Genomic DNA, 15,536 nt, shown 5'->3' on the forward strand with positions numbered 1-15,536 from the left:
GTCTCCAGACGATGCTGATCACTGATACTTACTGAGCATCCACTGTATGCCAGGCACTGGACTAGGTGTTTCGCAGGCCTCGTTCATTTTGTCTGCACATCTGTCTTATGGGTGGAGCGTCCTCATCCTCCCAGTTTACAAGCACAGAAAGCTTACATACTTGCCAAGCATTTAGGGTCCAACGTGTGTGCGTGCTAAGTCGCTTCAGTTGTGTCTGACTCCTTGTGAACCTATGGATTGTAGCCTGCCAGGCTCCTCTGTCCATGGGATTCTTCAGGCAAGAATACTGGAGGGGGTTGCCACGTCTCTTTCCTGTGACCCCTGCATTGCAAGTGGATTTTTTACCGCTGAGCCACCAGGAAAGCCCTTAAGGCCCAATGAAAGTGAAAGTGTTAGTCGCTCAGTTGTGTCTGACCCTTTGCGACTCCATGGACTCTAGCCTGCCAGGCTTCTCTGTCCAGATAATTCTTTAGGCAATACTGGAGTGGGTAGACATGCCCTTCTCCAGGGGATGTTCCCAACTAAGGGATCAAAGCTGAGTCTCCTGTACTGCAGGCAGACTCTATCACCTGAGCCGCCAGGGAAGCCACAAGGATTGGTGGGTTTGTTCAATTCTAGAGCATTTGCTGTCAACTCACTCTGCTCAAAGAGTGGTCTCCAACTGGCAGCATCTGCACCGAGAGCCTCTAAGAAATTCAGGATCCCAGCGCCTACTCCATAACCTATGGAATCAGAATCTGCGTTCTAGCAAAATCGATGCATGATTCCTACACCATGCACATCCAAGCTAGAGACACACTGCTCTAAACCACCAGCCCAGCTGATTTACATCCTGGTTTTATCTTGCTGAAGGTAATGTTAGAATATTTGCTTTCTCCACACGCACACACACACAGCTGGCAATTAAAGCAAGCAAGATAGTTAGAGATTACAATAATCCATCAGTAACACATGCCGAAGAATTGATGCCTTTGAACTGAGCTGTTGGAGAAGACTCTTGAGAGTCCCTTGGACAGCAAGGAGATCCAACCAGTCCATCGTAAAGGAAATTAGTCCTGAATATTCACTGGAAGGACTGATGCTGAAGCTGAAACTCCAATACTATGACCACCTGATACGAAAAGCTGACTCATTGGAAAAGACACTGATGCTGGGAAAGATTAAAGGCGGGAGGAGAAGGGGACGATAGAGGATGAGATGGTTGGATGGCATCACAGACTCAATGGACATGAGTTTGAATAAATTCCAGGAGTTGGTGATGGACAGGGAGGCCTGGCGTGCTACAGTCCATGGGGCTGCAAAGAGTCGAACACAACTGAGCAACTGAACTGAACTGAACATATGAAAAATCCATGTTTTAAAAAGGGCTAGGAGGACTCATATCAAAGTGTCATCAGCAGCTACCTCTGAGGAGTGGTGTGAGACGGGGAGAAGAGGTGGTCAAAGGGGGACCATTTGAATTATTTGAAATTTTTAATGAAAGGAATGGAGTTGTATATTGGTTACATAACTTTCTTAGAAGCATGTTTTAAAACACACTCCGGAGGACTTCCCTGGCAGCCTGGTGGTTAAGCCTTCACCTTCCAATAGGTTCTAACTCTGGCTGGGGAGCTGGGATCCCACATGCCTTGTAGCCAAAAAAATGAAGAAATATAACAAAAAACACACTCCAGATCACTGGAAATTGATGGTATTTCATGAGCTATGTCTACAGGAGGCAACTGATGGTCCCCTGGAAGGCCAGGAAGGGGGACCCTAGGGAAGTGCAATGGAGGAAAAAGAGTGTAGGCTTGGAATCAAAAGATCCAGATTCAAGGCCAGACTGTGCCCTGCATTTGCCTCAGGACCTCAGGGCCCTCACTTGGCATCTCTGGGCCCGCTATTTCCCTGCATAAATGGGGGTCCCCCCCACACCCTTCTAGGCTCCCAGAGTGGCTGCAGGGACCAATCGTGCATCAACAAGCGCCAGAGGCCCATGTGAAGGGCAGGGTGCTGTGTTTCTTGAAAGGAAAAGCCAGGAAAGAAAGCAGTGAAACCTTCCCCCTCACTCATTCCATTCCCCAAACACAGACAGTCCATGACTTTATAAGGAAGACACACACAGTAACCTGGATTTAGCGTCCGTGGGAGCCCCAGGCTGATTTTCAAATCCTTATTCGAACTTAAAAGTTAGGTTTGGATGAGGTTCAAAACACAAAAAGGGCTGTTTCTCATTCTCTCTGCTCCTCGCCAGGTTTCTCTGCAGGCTCAGGACTGGTGAGGCGGTGTCAGGGTTCTTCCTGGGTCGTGGATGCTCCACTCTGCTGGGCTCTCCATGCCTTCCCAGCACGGCTCCAGCACTGGCCCCCAGCTGCTCAAGGGCCCAGAGTTTGGTTCTGTCTGGCCGATGCCTTAGTTTCCCCACTTTTATCTTAGAACTCAGCTTTGCAGAACTGGAAAGAGCAGCGAGTCCCCCCTGGGGGAGGAAGGGTGGAGTTTGGGTCCACAGGGATAAAGGGACTTACCCCAACCCGCATGGCTAGCTTAAAATAAATAAGGGGGGTCAGGTTCTCTATGACCTTTGGCAATATGTCCTTTTCCTTAAGATTTTCCCATCATTCCTTTGCAACATGTCTGTCCTTGACCTCACCCCCAAACCCTTTCTCTAAGAGACTCATAATTCTGAAGACTAAAAGCTGGTGCGCTTTTTCTCAAACTGGACGATCCTGAAACCACACAGTCTGAAGGTCTCATTGAGACTGAGAAAGAAAAGAATCCCCGGGCAGATTTTCCAAGAACCATGCCCTTCGAAACCATTATGAGCTTCAGTTACAGTGAAGTCACTGCAAAAGAAGCCTCCAGGCAGACAGTTCCAGCCACAATACTTACATGGCCTAAGGCACCTAACGTCACCTCTCTGACCCTCAGTCCTCAAAGCTTCAGGTTTGGAAGAAGATTCCAGATAAGAATAAAGCCTTTCATGTGGAGTAGGAGCTCAGTACATAGCAACTCTTAGTGTTACTATCATGATCGTCTCATTCAGGACCATTCATTCCAAAGACAAGGATCTGGCTATATCAGTTCTCCACTCCAACTGCACATCAGAATCACCTAGGAAGTTTTGGGGTTTGTTTGTTTTTTAAATGCCAATGCCTAGATCTTATCCTCAGTGATTCTGATTCAGTGGTCTGGACTAGGACCTAGGAAAGCAGATCCTTTTTTACAGCTCTCCAGGTGATTCCAGCGGAGAAGGCAATGGCACCCCACTCCAGTACTCTTGCCTGGAAAATCCCATGGACGGAGGAACCTGGTAGGCTGAAGTCCATGGGGTCGCTAAGAGTCAGACACGACTGAGTGACTTCACTTTCACTTTTCACTTTCTTGCATTGGAGAAGGCAATGGCAACCCACTCCAGTGCTCTTGCCTGGAGAGTCCCAGGGACGGGGGAGGCTGGTGGGCTGCCGTCTCTGGGGTCGCATAGAGTCGGACACGACTGCAGCGACTCCGCAGCAGCAGCGGCAGGTGATTCCAGGGCGCACCTGCGGTTGGCAAGTGTGCTCTAGTCTGTGCTTCTCAGCCTTTAACATGCACACGAACCTCCTAAGGGTCTTGCTAAAATGCAAGCTCCAACTCAGTAGAGGTTTGGTCTGAGGCCTGAAGATTCTGTATTGCCATCTAGCCCCCTGGTGACACCACTGGTCCGTGGCCTCAGGAGGAATGGCACTCAAAACTCAAGGTCTTGGGCAGATGGCTGAAAAGTTTATAAGATTCTTCTCTGGAAGTCTCAAAGGCAAGCTCTGTCTAGCCAGGCTAGAGCTCACGGCTTCCTGAAAGCAGACAGCCAACTAAATGGCCTCAGACTGGGGCACAAGGACTCAGAACTAGAGGCTGTCCCCAAATGACTCTCTTTGGCTTCATGCTGTTTTTTTTGGCGGTGGGAGGTGGGGCAGAGTGGGGGATGATCTACCAAGAGCCTGCAGACAAGTGTGGCCACAAAGACACTGAATCGTGACCCCACACCCTGTATTCACTTGGAGTTGCCTTCTCAACACCGTCCGGGGGGAAAGGCAGGAGGAAAGGGTCCTAAGTTACCTTCACTCAGACTAGCGGGGTGAAGCGGGGCAGGGCGACTCGGCAGGACGTTCCATCCAGAAGCAGCTGAAAACAATCACAGCTCTGCTGGGCCAGCCTCCTCTGATCAGCCAAGCAGGAAAGCTTCCTGCCTGGAGCTGGCGAGGTAAGTGCACGGTTGAAGGGACTCCAGGGAAACTTGAGCAGGGTAGGGACTGGGCAGACAAGTCCCTCTGGCTTTGAGGTTGGCATATTTTGTGACCCTGAACAACATCGTCAAAATGACACTGACTGGTCACCAACTACATGCCAGAGAGTTTTACAGAAATACTCCTATTTGATCCTCCCATCAACTCGGCAAGTCAGGCATCATTGCTGCCGTTGTGCAGATGAGGAAACAGAGGCTCGGTGGATACGTGACAATGGAACTTACCGAGGACAGAGCCAGGACTGGAAGCCAAGCTCAGAACTCTTAAATCTCTCAATGTCTCAACTTAACCCCTTCACGACAAAGGGGAAAGGGTATAAATCAACAGAACTGAAAGGATGATGCTTATTAGCATTATAGTCATTACTTGTCATTATCCTCATCAGAAGTATAGTTAAGAGATACTGGGAGAAAAGGCTGGTGTCTGTCCTGCCATTCAGGCGGCTGAGCCCAGGCCCCTGCAGTCTCCAGGCCCTCCTGGGCAGGGTGCATGGCCCCTGACAGACCTTCAGAAGAAGGCCCTGGCTATGGGATAGAGCAAGCGTCCAAAAAGCCAACAGCTCAAGGAAGGAGACTGAGCTGGGTCACAGCTACCTGCTCCTGGCACCTGGGCCACCAGGCCAGGCCCAAGGCTGGAAATGAAACCCAACTGATGGGCCTTGAGGGCCAGCCTGAACCTGTATCCCAGCCTCACCTCTGTATAAACCACAGAAGGCTCCTGAGACAGACACAGCCTGTTCGAATGAGTGCCCCACACTTCAAGGGCTCTGGCACCGAAGGCTGAAGGGGCCATGCTGGGAGCCTCCATCCTACGGGGCCCCAGGCCTCCCCTCCCAGCACCCAGGCAACTCTGGATTCATATTACGCCCATGCAAATCCAACAATGGCTCCTGATCGTCATGCTCCACAAAGTCCTGAGGCTTCCAGAGGAGCTGGGAGTGGGGGTGGTCAACAGTAGGGAATACACAAGGAACTAATGGTACAGTCACTGAAAATATTTTAAAACCACACCTTGTCATTCAAAATGCTCATTCTATAGTGTTACATGAAAAAACTACATACAAAGCTTTTCAAGTATGTAATCGGTAAGATTACAATTAATTTTAAGAAGCTATACAAATTTAAAAAATAAAAAGAACAGAGGGAAATATAATCAAATGTTATCGGTGTGTGTGCCAAGTCGCTTCAGTCGTGTCTGACTCTTTGAGACCCCAGGGACTGTCGCCCGCCAAGCTCCTCTGTCCCTGGGGATTCTCTAGGCAAAAATACTGGAGCAGGTTGCCCTGACCACCTCCAGGGGCTCTTCCCCACCCAGGGGCTGAACACGCATCCCATATGTCTCCTGCGTTGGCAGGTACGTTCTCTGCCAGTGGCGCCACTGGGAAGCCCAAATTGGTGGCAATATTTAAATTACCAGAACAATCTCTGTAGTAAATTAAGCATTTCCCCCCTCCCTTTGTTTTTTAATGAGAATACAAACTACACAGGGGTAAGCAGAGCACTTTTTTTTTAAGTTGAAGAACAGTTGATTTACGAGAGGAGCGCATTCTGACTGAAGTCCATGTGTCTGATGGGTCAGGATGAAGCTTTTCTGGGATGGCGCAGCCCCAGCGCGGGCAGCCCACAGCAATGAGACCACACGGGTGTGGCTGCAGTCCAAGGCCCCCGGGCATCGGTGCTCATGCGTGGGCCAGCAGGCCAGCAGGGGACCCTTCCCAGGGGGCTTAATTCTCCAGTGTGCATATGTGTGTGTTAGTCAGTCGTGCCCGACTGCTCATGACCCCATGGACTGTAGCCCACCAGGCTCCTCTGTCCATGGGATTCTCCAGGCAAGAATACTGGAGTGGGTTTCTATTTCCTTTCCCAGGGGATCTTCCCCACCCGGGGATTGAACCTGGGTCTCCTGCATGGCGGGCAGATTCTTTACCATCCGAGCCATCGGAGAAGCCAGGGAATGTAACAAAAAGCCCATTTGCCCTCAAAGTGCTCTAAAGGATTCTGGTGAAAGATGCCTACTGAAACAGTCCAGACAGGTGCCCTGCCCCAGGCGAGGGGGCAGAAGACAGTTGCCACCGAGGGCTCCAGGGTCCCTTGGAGACCCCTGGCTGACGAGGATTCCTGCCTGTGCCACAAAGCCTGCCAGCGCGAGGATGTAAGAGGGATGCGCTTTACCATATGGGGCTCAGGAGCCTCCTGGGAAGGCTGGCGGAGGCAGAACGGCAGGTCCCTGAGCCCCGCGAAAATGTGAAAGAGGAAAGGCGTTTAAAGTGAAGGGAGGCACCAGCTGTCGTCAAAACAACACCAATTACGGGGGCTGCACCGCCTGCAGCAGGCTGGGCTCTGCGAGCAAGGCTCCTCTCCAGGGGGCCAGGCGGTCACCCAGCCGCCCGGGCTCGGGGCCCAGCCTGAGGCTGGGGCTGCAGGCCGGTCACCAGCTGGGCAGGGCAGCCCCAGTCCAGAAAGCAGCCCACACAGGTCCTGCTGACCAAGAAGTCTCCAGGGTTACACAGTCGGGTACTTGTGCTGGGGGCCAGGACTGGGGGCCAGCGGAATGGGGACAGGACTAGGGAAGCACCTTCCCTGGAGACTTTAAAGGACTAAGCACCTGGAATGACTGCAACAGTAAAACAGGAGAAAAGTGACGTCCCTGTCCCTTGAAGCTGGGGAGGAGAGAGAGTAAGAATAGAGATCAGAAATGCTGCTTCCTTCCTCACAGCTCACAGCAAGGAGCTCGAGTTCACTATCGCTGACGGGGCCCCCTGGATGTCCTCTGCTGCCGGCATCTGCGCCCGAAGACCCTGGGGTGGAGTGAAAAAGGCCTACCCTCAGGAAGCCAAGGAGGCAGGAAGGCCTTGAGTGTCAGACCAGGGTTTTGTCCCTGTTCTGTGACTTCCTAGCCGTGGGGCTGGTGACAAGCCCCTTCCCTCCCCTAAATTAGGTGAAAGCGCTTCCCAGCCTTGCTGTTGCATCAAAATGTGTGTGGATTCATGAAAAACATTTCTGTGATGATACTCCTAAAACTATCATATTCTAAACCAACAGAAGATATCGTATGACTAGTGGAGCATCATTATAAAGTGCGGGCATTACGGGGGCTTCCCTGGTGGTCCAGCGGCCAAGATGGTGCTCCCAATGCAGGGGAATTCGACCCCTGGTCAGGGAACTGGATCCCATATACCACAGCGACAAGATCCCGTGTGCTGCCATTAAGACCCAGCACAGCTAAATGAGTAAATAAAATATTATAAAAACTAAATAATAAAGTGGGGGCATTTTGCTCCCCTCTCACGACAACATGCAAATGAGAAGCAAAAGCAGACGCATTAACCTTTTTTTTCAAACCCTTCACCCACACAGTCTAAAATCAGGACTGGATAGGAACACAGGAGGGGGCTCCTGAACCAGAGGGGAGTGAAAGGGATACACAAAACCAGCGAGACCAGGAAGAAGGAAGAAGGTTAGAAAGCGCAGGCCGGTCTCCCGGGAATGAGCCCCGCGTCCCTGGGAAAGACGCTGAGATGAAAGGGAGGAGCAGCTGGGGGAAAACAGGCCGTGAGAACAGGACACGATTGTTCTTGGGGACAGGCAGGGCGGCCACCCCTGCTTTGTGCGTTAATGCAATTAGGGCCCGGTGGGCGGGGGCCCTTGGTTTGGAATCCCTTAGCTCCAGCCCATCTCAGGACGGGGACAGCCGAGCCTGAGTGTGGGGCTGGAGCTGGAGGCGGCTCAGCTCAAAGGGGGCAGCGGCCGGACAGCCAGAGGTGAAGCCCTCATTCCAGGAGACGGGCACTTCCCTCCTCCCCCGGCACCGTCCTGGGAGTTCCCTGAAGCCCAGCCTCGGCCCTGACCCCAGTTAACACTCCCACTAATTGCTGGGGCTGCAGACAGACTGAAAGCCCAGGGAGCAAAAGAGTCAGAGTTAATTAAGGAGGGAGAAAAAGTCTGCGTCTTCATTCTTCCTTCCCCCTCCCTGCTCCTATGGGTCTGGCGTCTAGTTTCAAGGAAGCTCCTGAGGCAGGGCTCTTGAGCCAGGAGCCAAAACCAACAACGGCACATGGAAATTATTGAACAGGAGCAGCTGGGCCAAGAGGGCTTCTAGGAGCCTCACTCCAAAGCTGTCCAGCTCTCCAAATTTCCCAGTGGTGTGTCGAGGAGCCACTCCCCACCCATCCCAAGGAAAACCTCACGGTCTCTCTGTCTGCTCTCAAACAAGGATGGCACAAGCTCTCGCCCCCAAGGGGGGATTCCTCCAGGGGGCAGTGGGCCATTCTGTAGGCCAAACACTAATTACACAACACAGACATCTGCCAAACGCTGCCTCACCTAGTTTCACGACTACCCAGTGAGGTAAGGACTGTTCTTGTCCCGGCTTCCCAGATAGGGAAACTGAGGCTTGGAGGAGGTAATGAACTTACCCAAGCTCAACAAGGCAGCAGGCAGCAGAGGAATCATTCAGACTCCTGCACTCCGACTCCAAAACTTGCCACCGGGAAACCCTAGTTCATGAGAAACGAGCCTTGTGGAGCTGCTTAGTCAAGAATCCTTGAGGTTTCCATGAGGTCCATGAATCCCCCCTACCCCCACCCCACCCCAAAGGACAGAAAATGCACAGTTTAATGTGTTTGGGTGTGAATGCACTTTTCAGGGTAAAGGTGGGTGTCAAAGTTCTCTTTAGATTATAAAAGGGGTCTGGAACCCAAAAAGAGGTTAACAAATGTGGGCCAATGAGGTGATACCCCAATCGATGATTTGCTGAGTTGACCCCAGGACACAGATCTTTTAACTTGAGTCCTCTGCTTTTTCACTTCACTTCCTTACATGCTAATGAAAGAGCCAAGAGGAAAGCTGAATTTCTCCAGAAGTAGAGGATGTGCTGGCAGTTGAGCATTAGGCAACTTCGCACCAAAAATCCCCTTGGCCTGCTTGGCAGAGAGTATCCAAGAGACACACTGTAGGGGAGGAGAAAGGCGAACAGACCAGCCCTGAGGATCAAAGGGATCTCCTACCTAGCATTTTTTTTTTTTTTACTTCTTTCAGCCACTGAAAAACAAGTTCCAGCACTGTCCCAATTCTTGATTGAATTCACATAGCGGAAAATACTTTACCAGCAGTCCCAGACTATCAGAAATTCACAGGGGGGAAGAAAGTTTCTGTTCCAAATGGATTTGCTACATATGCAAAGACCACTGTCTATCTATTCATAAAAACAATGGTGTCCAAGGACTTTCCTGGTGGTCCAGTGGCTAAGACTCCACACTCCCGATGCAGGGGGCCCAGGTTCCATCCTTGGGCTGGGAACTAGATCCCACATGCCGCAACTAAAAAGAGTCTGCATACCATAACTAACAGCCCAGCACAGCCAAATAAAATAAATAAATATTTTAAAAACTAATGGTACCCCTTAACTGGGGCCACTGTCCTCATTTTCAGATGCTCCAAGACAGCAACCAATAACAATGGTGCTGTTGCCCACATCTGACAGCCAATATTATCAAGCATGAGCTCCCCTGGTAGCTCAGCTAGTAAAGAAACCGCCTGCAGGAGACCTCGGTTCAATTCCTGGGTCAGAAAGATCCCCTGGAGAAAGGATAGGCTACCCATTCCAGTATTCTCGGGCTTCCCTGGTGGCTCGAATGGTAAAGAATCTGCCTGCAATGCGGGAGACCTGGGTTCAATATCTGGTTTGGGAACATTCCCTTGAGGAAGAGATGGCAACCCACTCCAATATTCTTGCCTGGAGAATCCCCAATGAACAGAGGAGCCTGGTGGGCTACAGTCCACGGGGGTCACAAAGAGTCAGACACGACTGAGCGACGAAGCACAGCACAGCACATTACCAGGTATGCACTCCAGGCTTCACCCACGCTTCCTCATTTATCCCTAACTCCAACCCTGTGAGGCATGGGCACTATTATCTCTGACTTACAGATGACAAAATTAAGACTCAGAGAGGTTAAACAGCTGCCCAAGAACACACAGCGAGGAAGTAACAGAACCAGGATTCAAGTCTGTCCGACCCTGCAGATGGGACCCGAGAACAAGATCACTTAAAGCAGATCTGCAGACCAAACTGTTAGTTGTAGGTCCTTGGGGAGATAAGTACAGGAAGAGAGAGTAAAGAAGGCTTTAGAGAAGTCCCAGAAACTTGATAGTTACACACTCGAGCGTGTGACGGCAGACTTGTCTCTCGGAATAGAGAAAGCGTACAGACCAGCCCTGACATGTCAGACTTGTGATGGTCGTGCTCACTGGGGCACATACCCGTCCCCAGATGAATGAAATAAACCACTGGTCCTTCACCTCAGAGTTTGAGAAACACTGTCCTAAAGCCCTCTACAAACACAGCACCTATGCTGCTCAAAAGAGGCCACTCTCCCAGGTGCCTCCTCCAGAACAGGCTTCTAGCAGGCACTCCTCAAGCTTTTACATGCCCACACATCACCTGGGCATCTTGTTAAAATGCAGGCTGATGCGGGCAGTTCAAGCGGGGCCCAAGACTCTCCATTTCTAACCAGGAGGCATGGGTACTGCTGGTCTGGGGAACTGACATCAAGGAGCAAGGTTCTAACTGCACATCACTCAGGAGCAGATAAGGTGGAACCGGGAGCTCCACTGGACAAAGCCAGCCAGAACCCAGCAACTGGCCCAAGAACAGGCACAGCCCCTGGGCTGTGAGAGGGCGGGATGCCTGCATGGGACCAGGCTCCTATCATAGGCAACCTCAGAAACACACCTTCCCCACCCTAGCCCAAGCCTGGGACACCAGGCCCCTTTTCTCCTGAGTTGCAGAAACAAGGCCTCAAAGGCAGAGAAAAGCAGCTCTGAAGCATTTGCTACCTATAACCAGACCAGAGAAAAGGAGGTATTCTGATTAAACTGTGCTTCCTGCGGCTTCCCTGGTGGCTTGGTGGTAAAGAATCCTCATGCTGATGTAGGAGACATGCATTCAATCCCTGGACCAGGAAGATCCCTCATTCCGAGGAGCGACTAAGCCCGTGGGCCACAACTACTGAGCCTGTGCTCTGGGGCCTGGAAACGGCAACTCCTGAGCCTGACTGCTGCAATTACTGAAGCCCGCACGCCGCAGAGCCAGGGCTCCACAGCAAGCGAAGCCACCGCAGTGAGAAGCCCTTGTACAGCCACCAGAGCAAAGCCTACACAGCAACTAAGACCTAGCACAGCCCATAAACAAACACATAAATTCATAGATTCTGAAAAAGAGCATTTCAGGCTTTTTCAGAGAAGTCTATTTCTCTTTGAGGTGCTCTTCCTGTCTTAAAAAAAAAAAAAAAAGAAATTGTGGATTCTTAATTCAATGGAAGACGACTAGTCAGCAATAAAAGAGAACACACACACGCACTTTATACATACAGCAACATGGATGAATTTCAAGAATACCACGTTAAGCAAAAGAGGCTCACACACACACATACACACAGAGACAACTGTGCTTCCTGCCTTGGCTCTGCTTGTCCCAACCTGTGGCTGGATCTTGGACAGTGGCGTCCTGGGAGGATCACCACACATGCACTTTTGGGTCACCCTCAGAGGGCAGAAATGGCTCCTCAGTGGCCACTCCAGAGGGAAATGGGAAGTTTGCACTTGCTTCAGGTTACCTGTCCAATTCCCTGGAAATTCTTGACTGTAGGGACTGTCCTTCTTATTACCACTCTGTCTCTCCTAATTTAACTTATGGCCCAAGGCGTACTTATTAACGGGGCAATTCACAATAAAAGGTTCGGATCTCCCACTCATTAGGGATTCACTCTTTCATTCAAAAATATATTTGGACCAACTGCCACGAGCCTGGTCCCACGATGGGCCTGATCGACAAGGGCTACTTACTCACCCTTTTCTAAGAGGCAGGGAATAAATGACTAATGGGGCCATGACTCCATCAACTCAGGCAAAGGGCCTGTTCCTGGAGCCAGGAGGAAGCCGAGCTTCTGCACAGCAGCTTTCCCTCATGCATGGACTCGGGGAAAGGCAGTCCCCAGGGTGGGGCTGGGCCCTTGAGGCTGATGGTACTTGACACCAGCTCCTTTATCTCCCTCATAACAGGGCCTGAGGGTTACTGACACACACAGCAAACACAGCCAGTGGGGCTTGATGTCTGAACCAAAAGTGCCTGGACAAGACACAACCCACACTGCGGAGAATCAGGCTGAAAAACCAACTCCGGATCTCAGCTGACTCTCTTGAAACCACGAACCGCTTTCTTCTTTGCAAACCCAAACCACATTCTCCTACCTCCAAACCCTGCTGTGTGCTACTTCCCTACAAGATGCCCTCACTCCTGTCAGTACTTGTGACAGCCGAAAACATCTCCAGACACTGCCAATGTCTCCCAGGGGGACAAAACCATCCCTGTTTGTCAACACTGCACTGGAGGATGGCCTGAAACCCTGGCTGTGCGTAAGAAACACCTGGGGAGCTTCTGACTCACCCGCGCCTGGGCCCACCTCACACACATTCTAATTCTGGTCTAAGATTCTACAAGTAAACAAGAATGTCTATCACTTTACAGGCCCTTTATGTTCCTTTAATGTGCTGGTTGGTTCATCCACTAGATGGAATTTCTGCAGAAGCATGAACTGCATTCCCCCCGCGCCCCCCCATGCCCAGCAGCCCAAAGTGGAAATGCATTTGTCACTCACAAGCTGCTTAGAGAGCAAACATGCCATCCTTCCCAATCTTTATACTTGGGCTTCCCTGGTAGCTCATTCGGGAACTCTAGACAATGCTCCATGCAGCACCTATTTCATGCTAATCAGAAGAGTCTGCAAAGTTCTTGAGCCCTCTCCACCCCCGCCAGATGAAGAAGCCACTGCAGGTAGCACCATCTCCTCCAGACTCAACTGCATATGACAAGAATAATCTACTAACACCATCTTCCAAGCTTCACCAGGAGGAGGGGACAGAGGCGGGGGCCAGTGAGAGTCCAGCCGCCTGACTTTGGTTTCAGTGCCCAGCCTCTGAAGGAGCCCCCCTCCGTGCTGTCGCTTGGGTGTGAGGACCCTTTGCTAAATGGCCAGGGTGCCCGCCTACGTGTACTCAAGATTATTGACCCCTCTCCACCTTTCTTGGCCAGAATGGAAGGTATGAGGCCAAGGCACGGCCACAATGGTAGAAAATCCAGTCTTTCTGACAGTGCTGTTTCCCTCGGGCTGATCATGACTCAGAATTAAACTCAGGCCCAGAACTAGCCTTTTTCTGAGACCCAAAGGCAAGAATCTTTCCCCACACCTTGCTTCAAGGGTTCTCCAGGAGGATCTGGAGAACTGATTGACAGTGGCCTGGCCAGTGTTGACGGGATGCAGTCAAGTTCATGTCCTGCCGCCCAAACTCCCCACACCTGAGGCTACCCCTGCAGGCCACCTCTTCTGAGAAAGCCAAACAGCGATAAGGTGTCAAGGAAGAAGATCTGGCTCCTAACCCCTAGCAGCCCAAAGTGGAAATGCATTCGTCACTCACAAGCTGCTCAGAGAGCAAACATGCCATCCTTCCCAATTTTTATACTTGGGCTTCCCTGGTGGCTCAGTCGGTAAGGAATCTGCCGGCAATGCAGGAGACTAGGATTCCATCCCTGGGTGGGGAAGATGCCCTGGAGAAGGGAATGGCAAGCCATCCAGTATTCTTGCCTGCGGAATTCCATGGACAGAAGAGCCTGGCGGGCTACAGTCCAAGCGGTCACAAAGAGTCCTATACAGCTAAGGGACTAACACTTTCACTTTCAACACTGAAGACTAAACAAAGGGTGGGAAATCCCAGGGGCCAAGCTTCCCCCCAAAACAGCAAAGGCTATTCAAGCTCTCAAGACCAGAGTTCTCACCAAAATTCACTAGCTAATACATAAGGATGTAAATTGCCATGTGGTTAGGTTACATCTAATGAGTGACTTGGTATTTTCTCTGATATTTTCTCCTTTGATATTCATTGCCAAAAGGGTGAGTGAGTCTTAAAGAGCTGCCTCCGGTGGCACTGGCTAGCTTGCTAAACTCTGTCTAAGGCACCAGACTCTTCCATTCTACAAGGCCAGCAAGATAGTGATTTTTCCCCCCCAAGCTTTCTTACTTCCTCTCAGTTACACACAGAAACACACACACACACACAGAAACACACATACACAGAAACACACACACACACATTCTCTGTCGCCTGAACACATCCTCCTGCTGAGGTTTCTCTTCATTCTCCAGAAGGAGCTCTGGAAACCCGGGCCTGCAGGAAACGAGCGGGCAGGGAGGCGGCCGCGGATCGGCACTTCCTGCGCCGCAGGCCGGGCCTCCGCGCGGCCCCTCCCTGCCCGGGCCTGGACGGCCCCCGCCGGGAACAAGGCCGCCTTTGAGAGCCCGCGCCGCCGCGGCCGGCCGGGTTGCCATGGCCACGGCCCCCCGGCGGGGAGGCGGCGCGGCGCCGGACACCCGCCCAGGCCCTCCCCGCGGCCCTGCCCGGCCCCTGCGCCCCTCGGCCGTCAGAAGGCGCCGCCCCAGGGCCCGAACGCGGCGACGGCTCGCCCTGCCGCCCCGGCCCTGCCTCCTCGCCCTGGCTCGGGCCGCGTGTCCCTCGCCGTCGCCGCGCCGGGCCCCGCGTCCCGCGTCCCGAGGAGCCAGCCGGGCGTCTGAATAATTCAGCCCTCAATCCGTCCTGTGGTCTGGGGGGGTTTCATTTATTTTTGGAAGAGATCTTCAAAATTGTTTGAAGAGGTGAAACGGTTCACCACGGGAAGCAGTTTAATCCTAAAGCTGGCTCTGGTTTGAGACCCAGGACCTCCCAAGACTGCAGGGAAGGGGCCGCTGAACTTCCTGAACCCAGCCGACCGCCAGCCCCGAAGCGGCTGCGAGGGCCGGGGGCGGCACAGTCTCCAGGGAGGCACTGCATTATTGGAAAGCCGCGAGCGCCAGCCCGGAGCCTGCCTCTAGTGGCGGGTCCCCAGGCCCCTCCAGCGTCCCACCCACCCCCTGAAGGCCTCGTGTTCGCTCTGACTCACGAGTACTGAGCACACAGTGTTACCGCACTGGCCACGGGTCCCTGGCAGCTGGCAGCTTTGGCTTCCCTTAACCACACTAGCTGATATTTTACCGAGCCTTCATCTCTTGTAACTGGCACAATAACCTTATGAGGTAGGTACTATGAATATCCGCCTGTCACAAGTGAGGACACAGACTGGAGGAGGTTAGGAGATGGCCCCAGGTCATACAGCTAGCAAGTGAATGGTGAGGATGCAGACCCAACCGTAAGTGGAACCAACTCAGCCCAGGGAAAGTGGCATGACTTG

General features: G+C 52.1%; 1 protein-coding gene across 5 annotated transcripts in view; it reads right to left on the reverse strand.

Moving 5' to 3' along the window:
• The window catches only part of CUEDC1 (CUE domain containing 1), an 85,204-nt gene that overhangs the window by 53,741 nt on the left and 15,927 nt on the right, over window positions 1–15,536 (reverse strand). Inside the window, exon 1 of one of the 5 annotated variants that reach the window (XM_027975386.2) lies at window positions 15,249–15,326. The exons of 3 other annotated variants lie outside the window; for them this stretch is intronic. The gene's annotated coding sequence lies outside the window, so the exon portion shown is untranslated. Of the gene's footprint in view, window positions 15,327–15,536 lie in introns of those variants that run through there. One more of the 5 variants, XM_060394738.1, reaches the window with a different exon arrangement.

The sequence above is a fragment of the Ovis aries genome, chromosome 11 (genome assembly GCF_016772045.2).
Source record: "Ovis aries strain OAR_USU_Benz2616 breed Rambouillet chromosome 11, ARS-UI_Ramb_v3.0, whole genome shotgun sequence".
Lineage (NCBI taxonomy): Eukaryota > Metazoa > Chordata > Mammalia > Artiodactyla > Bovidae > Ovis > Ovis aries.